The following is a 13,678-nucleotide window of genomic DNA, read 5'->3' as shown; positions in this document are numbered from 1 at the left end:
AAATGCATTCTTAAACAGCTAGATTGATTGATCAGTTGACTGATTTTTATTTTTCAAAACAGGATTTCACTATGTAGCTCTGACTGGCTTGAAACTCACTATAGTGACCAGGCTGGCCTTGAATTGGACTCTCTTAAGTTTTGCCTGCCCCTGCCTCCTGAGTGCTGGGATCAAAGGTATTCATCACCACACCCTACCTTGGATTTTTTTTTCAATTTCCTAATCTGTTTAGTACTTTGAGCCAATGCACAAACTAAGAAGATGGGTAATATATATTGTTTCGATGGTGTGGTGGAGAAGGGACAAGGTAAAGAGATGAATTATAGATATTTCTCCATAGTCAACTCCAGCAATTTCACAGTGACAGTGTCTTAAAGGAGACAAACACACCGAGAAAAGAATAGACTTAGGGTCAAGTACTAGAAATCACTTGAGCAAAGATTTAGACATGGGAAAGATTTTATGTTCAAACCATAAGGAGAATCAGGAGGTGGTGGTGTATGTCTTTAGTCCCAGCACTCTGGAGGCAAAGGCGGGTGGTCTCTGAGTTCAAGGACCACCTGGTCTATAGAGGGAGTTCCAAGACAGCCAGGGTTACACAGAGAAACCTTGTCTTAGAGAACAAAAACAAAAACACCATAGTCAGGTCTTCATAAGGGGCTTAGGCTTTCAAAAGCATGTGTAAAGGAGACTTCTATTGACTTACAACAGTTGTCCTCCTGTCTTTAGGTTTTTGTTAGTTGTAATGGAGGGAACCCCATATAAATACCCTTAGTTCTTTATTCACTGTACAATTATGAAGACAATTATTAAACTGACCTTCTGTTTTAGCTCTTTTAAACTGCCCATATACGTACATCTCACTGGATAATTATTTAATAAGAAAGTAATTATTCACTATGCTATTCTCAATTTTATTTGTATTTCTACTAAAGATCTATGTATTTTAATTCTTCTTATCATTTTCTTTAGATTTTAGTAAGTATACTGTTCTTTTCACACCTTGTATCTGAATACACATTATCCACTGTCATATAATAAAAAAACTGTGAATGACTTAACAGATCACTTTACTATAAATCATCATGGAATGCCAACTGGGCGACCTGATAGATACTATTTAACCTTCCTGAACCAGTTCCCATCTTTGGATAATGGTAAGACTACTTATCTAGGCAAACACTCTTGATGAACAGACACTGAAGCTGGTTAATAAATGCCAGATTCCCCTTTCTATATTCAATGTCTCTTTCCTCATATGCAAACTAAGAATCATGACTACATTTTCTTCTTTGCCTTTAAGAACAAACAGAATTTTACCTGAAAGCCCTTTAATAATTTAAGTTCATCTAAAACCAGTCATCAAGTATCCTGCTACTCTATGAAGTGGGGAAGGGCTCATGAGTCCCTACCCCTAACTAAGGAGCTACTGACAGTCAATGGCTTCTTGGGGAGGAATAGTCCTAGTCCATTTTCTTTAGTGATTTGGCCTCTGGTAGGCTGGTCATGCTTCAATGGATGGCTCCATACCCATGAGTATATGGGCAGTGTGAAATAGACTCTCCATACCTGTGAGTATATGGGCAGTGTGAAATAGACTCTCCATACCCGTGAGTATATGGGCAGTGTGAAATAGACTCTCCATAACCATTGAGTATATGGGCAGTGTGAAATAGACTCTCCATGCCTATGAGTATATGGGCAGTGTGAAATAGACTCTCCATACCCGTGAGTATATGGGTAGTGTGAAATAGACTCTCCATACCTGTGAGTATATAGGCAGTGTGAAATAGATTCTCCATACCCATGAGTATATGGGCAGTGTGAAATAGACTCTCCATGCCTGTGAGTATATGGGCAGTGTGAAATAGACTCTCTGTACCTGTGAGTACATAGGCAGTGTGAGATAGACTCTCCATGCCCGTGAGTATATAGGCAGTGTGAAATAGACTCTCCATGCCCGTGAGTATATAGGCAGTGTGAAATAGACTCTCTGTACCTGTGAGTATATAGGCAGTGTGAAATAGACTCTCCATGCCTGTGAGTATATAGGCAGTGTGAAATAGACTCTCCATGCCCGTGAGTATATAGGCAGTGTGAAATAGACTCTCTGTACCTGTGAGTACATAGGCAGTGTGAAATAGACTCTCCATGCCTGTGAGTATATGGGCAGTGTGAAATAGACTCTCCATGCCCGTGAGTATATGGGCAGTGTGAGATAGACTCTCCATGCCCGTGAGTATATGGGCAGTGTGAAATAGACTTGATGGATTACTTTAGAGGAGGACAAGGAAGAAGACAACAACTTGGGAAAGGGTGGGGAGGTGGAAAGTGGATCTGGGAGAAGGTAGGGGGAGGAGTGAAGGTGAATATGATAAAAAATACACTGTAAAAAATCTCTAATAAAAAAATTTATTTAAGCTAGGCGGTCATAGCGCACACCTTTAATCCCAGCACTCAGGAGGCAGAGGCAGGAGGATCTCTGTGAATTCGAGACAGCCTGGTCTACAGAGTGAGATCCAGAACAACCAGGGTGGTTACACAGAGAAACCCTGTCTCAACAGCCCCCCCTTAATTAAAACTTGAAAGGAAAAAAGGAGGGAGGGAGGGGGGAGGGGGGAAGGAGGAAGGGACGAGGGAAGGAGGGAGGGAGGGAGGGAGGGAGGGAGGGAGGGAGGGAGGGAGGGAAGGGAGGGAGGGAGGGAGGATCTTGCTACCCCAGAGGGTGACTGTAGGGATGAACAGCAGGAAGAATTTGTTGGGAATCCTGGGTCTTGACCTACCCAGACCTCCTGGAGAAGAATCTGTATTTTCAAAGCTCTCCAGATGGTTTCTATGTACATTAAAATTTGAAATGCACTATCGAGAAAACAGCCCTTAACATGGAAAACTATGCTGTCAAAGTTATGCCACATATCTTAGAGAACAAAGGGTATATACAACAGTACAATAGTGATTCAATTAGCTTAGGAGAGCAAGCTAAAGGCAACTTCTTTTTTTTTTCCCCCCCAGGGATGGGGGGTGGGAACGACCAAGTGGGCATTGAGACAGGGTTTCTCTGTGTTGCCCTGGCTATCTTTGAATTCATTCTGTAGACCAGGCTGGCCTTGAACTCATAGAGATCACCTGTCTCTGACTCCTGAGTTCTGGGATTAAAGGTATGTGCCCTTATTGCCTGGCTTAAAGGCAACTTCTTATAGACTGGTAATATAACTGTCATGGCAAAAGAGATTTTCTAAAGACAGACACTCATGCCTCTCTCTGGCTATCAAACTACTGAAACAATGAATCCAAAATTAAAATTTTCCTAGGAATCTCAGGCTGAAGGAAGGGAAAGGTTAGATCACTGTGCCAGCGAGAGGAGTAACTTGCCTTCCTAAAAGAAATTTTACATAGTTTTGACAACTTAACCACAGACCAAGTTGATGAGTAGGACCCACATCTTGAAGAAGACTGCTAAGTTAGGCATGCCTCTTGGACCTCGTTTCAGAACTCAGAAATGGACTTGGCAGTAACTGAACCCCATTTGTTCCTCTTCCCAAAGTGCCACACAGAATAATTTATCTTTCTCTGTGTTTTACTAATACTTATCTCTTATTTGTTTACTGGAGACAATTGACCAAGTGTAGCTTGTTGGGGCTTCCAGATTCAAGTTTTGACCCCCTGAATTCTATAGTAATTTAGTAAGACACTAAAACAGTGAGAAATCACAACCCACCTGTGAGAAAAGAGGACAAGTAGAGAAAAAGCACTGGGTACAAAAGCATAACATTTGGGGCTGAAGAGATGGCTCAATGGTTCAGAGCACCAGACGTTCTTGCAGAAGACCCAGTTAAGTTCCCAGCACCCATATGGTGGCTCACAACATCCATAATTTCAATTCCAGAGGATATGATGTCTTTTCCCGACCTCCCCGAGTACCAGGCACACAAGTGGTACACATATACATAAGGAAAACACTTTCACATACAACATAAAATAAATTAAAATACTTTTTTTTTAAAGCCATAACATTCTCAAGAAGCAAACAAGGACTCCAATGCACTAACATAATAATGTTTAGAATGGTATCTTTGGATCAAAAGCAAAAGTACTAAAATATGCTTTACTAAAGAAGAAAGGAAGTATGCACTCTGTTTCAAGAATCCTCCCAAGCCCACTACCACACAAAGCTAGTACACAAAGTTAGCTGGTATATTGCGTTTTATAAAATACCTCCTTTGCTAAGAGGGCTAGTTTTTTCATTTTTATCAAGAGTAATTTGGGGAGGGGTTTCTTCCTATATTTTTTGTTTGTTTCTAACACATGTTCTCCCTCTGTAGCCTAGGTATGTCTGAGACTCATAAGAAAATTATTGTTGCAGCTTTTTTTGAGACAGGTTTTCTCTGTGTAGTTTTGGTGCCTGTCCTGGATCTCTCTCTGTAGACCAGGCTGGCCTCGAACTCACAAAGATTTGCCTGCTTCTGCCTCCTGAGTGCTGGGATTAAAGGCATGTGCCACCACAGCCCAGCTTGTTGCAGCTTTTGAGTGCTGGGTGTAATGCAACTTTTAGGATCACTTTCACATTCAACTATCATTGCACATTTCCAAATCCATTGCAAGCTTTTTCTCATCCATGTATGACTATTATTTTGACTCTTGGCCATTTTTTTTTTCTTTTTTCTCACAGCACAGTAATTCACTTCTCTGCTAGAGCACAAGCTCCTTGGAGGCTTGGGGCTATTTCTCATGTCATACTTATTTCACTTGGGCAATTACAGTTCTTTCAAAATAGTTGATGTGGAGAATATCACGTACTGCCTGAAAAGAATTAAGGAGAATAGAACTAAAGAAGAACAGGAAAATGAGACTTCTGTATTATCTTAATTTTTTATTTAATCATTTATAAACTGAGATAATTCAAAAGAATATGGATTTACATTCAATAGTAGCAAATAATTCTAAACCTTTAAATAATTTTCTTTTTTTTTTTTAAGATTTATTTATTTATTATGTATACAGTATTCTGCCTGCATGTGTCCCTGCAGGCCAGAAGAGGGCACCAGATCTCATTACAGATGGTTGTGAGCCACCATGTGGTTGCTGGGAATTGAACTCATGACCTCTGGAAGAACAGTCAATGCTCTTAACCTCTGAGCCATCTCTCCAGCCCTAAATAATTTTCTAAAACAATATATTTGTAGTAGAAGGACTTGAATCTCTTGGCCTGTCTGGTAAAACATGTTCTTAGCCTAAAATTCTAGGTTCCATTCCTAGCACCACCAACCATCCAATAAAATGGACAATGAAAAAAATTAAGATTATGTATCCATTTACAAAGGGAGAGAAAAAAGACATTAGTTTGTACATGGAAGAGCTAGGACTTGAAACTTGAGTCCTCTGAGCCCATATGTTACATTGGACATGGCACCTCTCAGGGAAGCAGACCATTTACCTGGTCTACTTCCGAGAGGAAAGAACTCTGTGGCTTATAGGAAGTAGGCTGGAGAGAAGGGCTGTGCCACAATAGCCAAACTACTACAGCCACTGCAAAAAGGCCAAGTTTTTCTGTAAGGCAACACAAGTTATTGCAGGTTCTTGTACGGGAACAAGGTGTGAACAAAATTAAAAAGATTAACTTGTACTGAAGTATAAGGTGGAAGGCAGTACAAAAGACACCTTTCAGAAAAGTGACTATGATGTAAAAAAAAACAAAACAAAACAATATTTAAAATAATTAAACATGTGAGAGACATAGTAAAGTGTTTTCTGAGAAATCATAGTGCTCTACATCACACTACACACACACACACACACACACACACACACACACACATATATCACACTACAGAAAAGGAAAAAATGTTTGGGAAAAATTTTAAACTAATGGAAAAGCAGAGATATTGGGAAGCAAATGTGATACAAAATAATAGGGCAGAGGGTGAAGTCCCAGAAGACCTCATATCAAGCATACAGGGGAAAAGGCCAAGATGGCAATGCCTTCTACCCCACTCAGGGCCAGCTAAAACTAACCAGTGCCAGTGGTGAAGGTACAGAGCACTCAAGATGTCTGGGAGTAACCTAGGACTCATTATAATATAAACCCCACTCCCCTTGGGGGATATTCTAGATGCTGATCATACCAACAACATATGAAGTAGTATGTAGAAATACATTGTACTAGAGAATGCATGGAAAAGCTCGTATTATGAAATGAGCCAAAAGCCCACTCCAAGGTACCATGAAAGCCCCCAACTTTTTACACAGCGGGGCCACCAACTTGCTAAAGGTTCTCTTTCTCAGCCTGCTTCCAAGCCCTTACCACCAGCCCTTAGATACATCCTCTCTTGATAAACTCAAGAGAAGTGCAACTATGCACTTCTGCTCAGTATCTTTTTTTTTAGAGACGCAAGACCCCAGAACCCTGTAGCAACCAATATCAAAACTGTATTCTGAATAAAATAAAATACTTTCATCTTCGACTGTGAAGCCAAGTCTCTCACATCACTCAGGAATGTACTAGTTAACTGTGGAAACTAAAGGTGTGATATTAAGGATAAACTGGATCATGGTAAGAAAGGTTAAAGCCTTAGATGTTTTCAGAAAGAACTGGTTTTAAGGATGAAAAAAAATCAACACAATAGATTTTTCATTATAGTTTTCTGGTTATTATTTAACTGTATGGCCTGCATTGTTTCATTGTCCAAATTCACATTTTTAAAAAACTAGTAAATTCAATAATCATTATCTTACAATTCAATTGTCTTCCTGTAACATATAATTCTTTGTAAACTATAACTTGAAAAAAAAAAAGTCAGCACATTGTCTCATGGTGAATACTGAGACCTTTGTGCAGAGTGCTCTGGAGGTTAATGATTCACCAGAGGAACAGATAACACAGAGCCTTTCCTGGCTTTTATAGAAGCACAGGCTTTTCTCCCTTTTGTGTTCACTTCCTGTCAAGTTTGACATTTCAAAAGGATACCAAAGCGTCTTAAAAATCTGTTTATGAGTTTGCCACCAAATCAAGACTCAAAAAGTCTGAGTCATTCACTCCCACATTGCTGTGTGTAATACTATCCTTCATCTAACATTTGGGAAAACAACTGAAGTAAAAGACTTTAACCGTTTTGTATGTAAGAATATACTGACCAAAATTAGTGTAGTAAGTCAGCCATGTTTGACCATATTCACAAGAAACAACTGTGATTTTCTAACACGCCTTCAGAGGAAATAATGAACTACTAGCACTTCAGTGTCCCCACAGAGTAAGCAGTATTCCAGCACAGCAGGAAAACAGGAACAAAGTCCTAAATATCCCTCATGGATTTCTACTTCATATTTATATATATTCATCAATCATGAAGCCTTGTATTTAGAAACTGACAGTCCTGATGAAGAAACAAGAACCAATTTTTTTAACTACAAAACCGAACAAAATAAATACAACAATACTTTTCAAATGTTAGACACCAGGACAAAGGCCCAGGACTCAAAATACCTGCTGAGCTGCCATCGCTGCAGCTCACTGCAGAGAAAATGTCCCGGCCACACACAGAAAAGAGCGGAGACAGAACCCACTGGTCCCCAATAAACAGACACCAACAATACCGAGGACACAGAACTAACACAACGCAGTATAGCTTCAGAGGTCTGGGACCCACTTCAGCTAGGTCACAAACAGCACACACTCCTGAGAGAACTACCCAGCACTAAATGGAACCACTGGAGGGAGCAGAGCCCTGCCTGCGAGGGACCACCACAAATTCTGACTTCTACCAGCCACAGTGAACAAGCTTGTGATCCATCTATAAGCACTTAACAGAACATTGCTTGGATAATGGGGGGAAAATTAGATATAAAGACTGCTGTTTGAATGAATAAAAAGTTCCTGGAGTCAGAAGGAAAACAAAAAGTAAAGTAGGGGAGGTGGAGTTTTTGTTTTTCTTTTTGTTTTTAATTGAACTATTTACAATTTAAATATGTCCCAAAGTACAACTCAAGAATATGATAATAGTCAGAACCCAGTAAGACAAAATTCACAATATTTAACACTTAGTTAAAAAAAAAAAAATCAACAAGAGGCAAAAAAAAAAAAAGTGGTGTTGAGGAATATTATTTTAAGGTGTGTTGCTTTTGTTTATGTTGCATTTGTTTAACTCTGTGAAGCTGTGTTACTGTGCCTGTCTAAAACATTGATTGTCTAATAAAGAGCTGAACCCAACGGTGAGGCAGGAGAAAGGATAGGCGGGGCTGGCAGGCAGAGAGAATACATAGAAGGAGAAATCTGGGAGGAAAAAAGGAAGTAGCCAGAGAAGGAGGAGGACTCCAGGGTCAAGCCACCCAGCTACACAGCTACCTACGGAGTAAGAAACAAAGAAAGGTATACAGAATAGAGAAAGATAAATGCCCAGAGGCAAAATATAAACAGGATAATTTAAAGTTAAGGAAAGCCAGCTAAGGCCGGGCATTTATAAGAATAAGCCATCATGTGTGATTTATTTGGGAGTTGGGTGGCAGGCCCCAAAAGAGTAAAGAGCAAAAACAACAACGTGGTTGTTAGAAAAAAGAATATCAGTCAATAGAAACACATCTAAAAAGAAACAGACATTAGAATTAGAAGGAAGATATTTTAAAAGTTTTAATATCTATGTTTCATGTGTCCAAGAAGGCAAAGGAGCATAAATCTGTTAAAGAGATAAAAATGGAATCCAAATAAAATTTCCAGAGTTGAAAAAATATAGTATCTAATATGCATATGGAATTAACAGCATCAAACACTCAGAAGCAAAATACCAATAGATCTGAAGGTATAACTACAGAAGCCATCTAAAATGATGAGACAACAACCATCTTCCTTTAAAAAGAGGAGGGGGTTGGAGAAAGCAGCAGTAAGCTGTGGAACAACCCCAAGCAACTTTATATATACGAGAATGAAATCTGCAGAGAAAATGTCCAGGCTACACACAAAAAAAGAGTGGGGACGGAACCTACTGGTCCCCAACAAACAGAAACCAACAATACTGAGGAGACAGAATTAACACAACGCAGTATAGCTTCAGAGGTCTGGGACACACTTCAGCTAGGTCACAAACAGCACACACTCCTGAGATAACTACCCAGCACTAAAAAGAGGACAGGTAGAGAGGTCAATAAAAATATCTTAAAGCATAGCCGGGTGGCAGTGGCGCATGCTTTTAATCCCAGCACTCGGGAGGCAGAGCCAGGCAGATCTCTGTGAGTTCGAGGCCAGCCTGGTCTACAGAGCAAGATCCAGGACAGGCATCAAAACTACACAATGAAACTCTGCCTCAAAAAAAACAAAAAACAAAACTTAAAGTATAATGGCCCAATTTCCAAATGTGGTAAAATCTACACGCTCACATATCCAAGCCAAAGAAACTATAATAAGGCACATTATGGGAAAACTAGTTAGAATCAATGATAAAGAGAAAATCTGACCAGTAGCCAGAAAGAAAAGTCTTCTGCACCAGGGAAACAAGAACACAGTGACTTGAGAAAGAATGTAAACCCAAAGACAGTGGAGCAGCTTGTTCACACATGAAAAGAAAGCTGTAACCTAGATTTCTATGCTTAGCCAAATAGCTTCCAAGCATGAAGTGACCTGTTTTTCCAGACATACAAAAGTTGAAACAGTCCTCATAGATAGACCTTAAATGAACGAACAAATAAAAAGTTCCTAGAGACAGAAGGAAAATAAATCAGATGAAAATCTGAATCTATATAAAAAATAAAGAACATCAAAAAGAAAATCATGTAAATAAATAAAAATGTATTTTTATTTTTATCTTATTTTCTCTAAAAGATACCTGATGGGCTTGACATTGTGCCACATGCTTTTTAATCCAAGTACTCCGGAGGCAGAGGCAGGTGGATCTCTGTGAGCTTGAGAATAGCCTGGTCTCTACAGAGTTCTAAGCCATCTAGGGCTATATAGTAAGACTTCATCAGTAAATAAATAGGAAATAAATAAATAAATAAATAAATAAATAAATAAATAAATAAAACAGAAGTTACACCAATGCATTGTTTTATAACCCTCCAGATTAGCAAGGAACCGTGTCCTGCTACATCTGGCTTCACTGTCTTTATACGATCTGAAAAGTTGTAAAATAATATTCAAAGGTAGACTGAGAAATTAAGGCTACACATTGTAAATCTTAAAGCATCCAATTATAAAATAAAATAAAGAAGTATAAGTAGTGAGCCTACAGAAAAAATAAAATGGATTAAAAATATTCAATGCAGGCTAGAGAAATGGCTCAATGGTTAAGAGCACTGACTGCTCTTCCAGAGGTCCTGAGTTCAATTCCCAGCAACCACATGGTGGCTCACAACCACCTATAATAAGATTTGGTGCCCTCTTCTGGCCTGCAAGAACACATGCAGACAGAACACTATGTATAATAAATAAATAAATCTTTAAAAAAAAATATCCAATGCAAAAGAAGGTCAAAAAGAGGAAAAAGAACAGAGACAGACAAGGAAAAAACAAATACCAAGAGAACTTAGTCTCAACCATATCAATGGTCACATTAGATGTAAAACTTCCAGAAGCTGAGCATGGTGGCATATACTTATAACCCCAGAAGTTGGAATACAAGGCTGAAGGACTGCTTTGGAGTTTTGCATAATGATTCCAGGACAAACAAAGCTACAGGAGACTCTGCCTCCAAAAAGAAGAAAAAAAGAAAACAAAAGAAAGAAAGAAAGAGAGAGAGAGAGAGAGAGAGAGAGAGAGAGAGAGAGAGAGAAAGAAAGAAAGAAAGAAGAAAAAAGAAAAAAGAGGAAGTAGGGGAAGGAAAAAGAGAGAAAAAAGGAAATAAGAGAGAGAGAAATTAAATATTAGTAGAAAACAAAACTCAACAATTTACTACTTTATAAAGATACTTACTTTAAGCATAAAGACACAAATCAGTTAAAAATTAAAGGAGGAGGGAGCCATGTCAGTAGTAACAAAAGAAAGCTGAAGCAGACTTACTAACATGGGACAGTTGTTTCACAGATGTATCACCAGACAGACAGTTTTTTCATAGCAACTGATTAGGAACTTGGTCAAAGATCATAAAATCCAAGGCCTTTTGCCTCTGCCCTTCTGGCCCCTCTGTACTGAAATCTTAGCCCCTTGTTCACATTATGCCACACATGTCCTGGGTGGCTCTGACCCTTTCCTGGCCTTAGTTCCTGAATCTTTTCTTTCTCTCATGTCCATCCCTGTTCAGTCTACACTCTCCCAAGATCATTTCTGTGAATACAAAAAGGTCTGTTTCTTAACATTAAGACTAAATTTCTCCTATCTCCGCCCATCACGCTGTCACGTCAAACATCACTAAAAGTTCCTGCTAATTGAAATCTTTATTTCATTAGGCTCCAGCAGTTAAAACTTCAAATCTTAACCTTAACCATTCTCTGGTCAACATCCTCAGATTTCTGGCCCCACTACTGCCCTACTGTGCCTACCTAGCTATATTCTAATGCCCTCCCGAATTCACCTAATAACTCACCTTTTCTAATCTTACAAATAGCTGCAAGAAGATTCTGGGGAAAGAATGCCATCATACAGAACTGTGGTGAGACAACAGATGAATAGTTTCTGTCCTCAAAAGTGCCTGGAATTCTGCAGGGCAATTCTTTTCTCCTTCACCAGTCCACTCTCTCCATCTGGTCCCACAGTAACAATTTCAAGTCACAGTCAGTCTCCTCCAACTTTTAAGTGCCACTGAATCTTCTCCACCTCACCCTCAGTAAATCACCTCAGCTCCATTTTATGAAACAAACACAAAACTGAAAAGCCATTAATTTGAAACTTCCCCAGTTTCCTGCAGGGCACACCACAAACTACCTTACTCACTGTGTTTCTCGTTCTTCCCTTTTGCCACAGAAGTATTTTGAAACCCACATGCTCTTCTGAAATGTGACCTTGTCTCTCCTTAAACAGGAGGTGGCATCCATCCCCCTATCCCCTCAACCTGGCAACCATTGTGACTGTTTGTTTGTTTGTTTGTTTGTTTGTTTCTTTGTTTGTTTTTGGAGATAGGGTTTATCTATGTAGCCCTAGCTGTCCTGGAACTCATCTGTACATCAGACTGGCCTCAAACTCAGAGATCCACCTGCTTCTATCTCCTGACTTCTGAGATTAAAGGCGTGCGTCACCACTGCCTGGTCCACTGTGACTGCTTTCACCAGAAGAAGGTAATTTCCAGATACGGTCCTCTCAGAAGCCTTTTGGAACCCAGCTTCTATGTCAGAAGTGTGCCTACCCTAAAATCAAAATGCTTTGAGGAAGCACAGCTTTAGTACTAGACCACAGGGCAAAATGGGAGTGTGAAGAAGAGAAAGGAAGAAGCAAGTGTGAGTGAGAGTCAAAAGTCTGAACTTGGCAGTGAAGAGAATCTTGGAAGCAGGTCTACTGGCCCCAGGCTGTTGACACCACAGGGTCAGAGAGCAAGTACTCTGTAAAGCCATTCCCAAAGCCCATCTCACAAAAGTCATGAGCAAGATCAAATAATCATTTGCCCTAAACTGTTTCCTAGCAACAGAAAACACTGGGAGTGATTCCTTCCCCCATCTTTGCAGAGCTGGCCCTGCCACAGTGGTGTGCCGCTTCTGCTCTGTGCTTAGTCACCGCCACCACCTGTGTCTCTCTTCATGTCTCTCCCTCCTCACCACTTCATGTACAGTCCTTGATCCTGTGACTGTTGACTTCCTTCTTGCTAGAAGTTTTAGTTTCCCTGGTTGCTTCTACCATATCTCAAACAGGCAAGATTTCCTTCAGACTTTACAACCCTCTCATTCATGATGTGTGGTTTTTGTTTTTTTTTCCTCTCTCTCTGGCTGCTTTATTTCACTTTTTTTTGTAGGCGAAATCTTCTCTTTTCTGTGCATCCTTTCAATGTCCTTGGGGTTCTACCTGTAGTCTTGTTTCCCCAGATTACATTCTCTGCTTAGGTAACATACCCAGCTTTGGACAAAGCACACCAAGATTCAAATGAGAGCTCTGACACTTGGCATGTATGGTCTGAGGAAACATCCCAAGCTTGTAGGTATTCATTTCCTCATCTAGACTACTATGAGAATGCAATGATTAATTTTTTAAAATGTAATGACATTCTAAGAGGTGCTTACCAAACTGACCAGCATAAGATAACTTGTCAAAAAAGACTGGTAATGTTTATTATATATGTGTGGCAGCTCTCAAATCCATATTCCTAGTCTAAGATTTTTTCCTAAGCTCAACACATATATACAACTGACACCTCAATGTGAATGTAATTATTTCAAACTCAAATGTAATAAATTGAAGTTTATCCTCAAAAAAATTACATTCGCCGGGCGGTGGTGGCGCACGCCTTTAATCCCAGCACTCGGGAGGCAGAGCCAGGCGGATCTCTGTGAGTTCGAGGCCAGCCTGGGCTACCAAGTGAGTCCCAGGAAAGGCGCAAAGATACACAGAGAAACCCTGTCTCGAAAAACCAAAAAAAAAAAAAAAAAAAAAAAATTACATTCAATCCAGGTTATCTATTTTCTTAAAAGACACTATCATTCACTTGGTTATACAAGCCAGAAACCTGAATTTCATTGTAAGTTGATCCCCTCTGCCCCTTACTCAGCCTTATATAATTAACTGCTACATCTGATAATACCATGCCACATGCTGTTTTTAGTGCTTATACATATT

At 39.7% G+C, this 13,678-nt stretch overlaps 1 protein-coding gene across 5 annotated transcripts in view; it reads right to left on the bottom strand.

Moving 5' to 3' along the window:
- Window positions 1–13,678, bottom strand: part of Rb1 (RB transcriptional corepressor 1) — a 138,233-nt gene that overhangs the window by 48,764 nt on the left and 75,791 nt on the right. Inside the window, exon 1 of one of the 5 annotated variants that reach the window (XM_059273342.1) lies at window positions 11,852–11,982. The exons of 3 other annotated variants lie outside the window; for them this stretch is intronic. The gene's annotated coding sequence lies outside the window, so the exon portion shown is untranslated. Of the gene's footprint in view, window positions 1–11,842; window positions 11,983–13,678 lie in introns of those variants that run through there. One more of the 5 variants, XM_059273343.1, reaches the window with a different exon arrangement.

This window comes from Peromyscus eremicus, chromosome 9 (assembly GCF_949786415.1).
Source record: "Peromyscus eremicus chromosome 9, PerEre_H2_v1, whole genome shotgun sequence".
NCBI classification, from domain to species: domain Eukaryota; kingdom Metazoa; phylum Chordata; class Mammalia; order Rodentia; family Cricetidae; genus Peromyscus; species Peromyscus eremicus.
The sequence above is the reverse complement of the archived record's forward strand: the minus strand, read 5'-3'. Positions and strand labels throughout refer to the sequence as shown.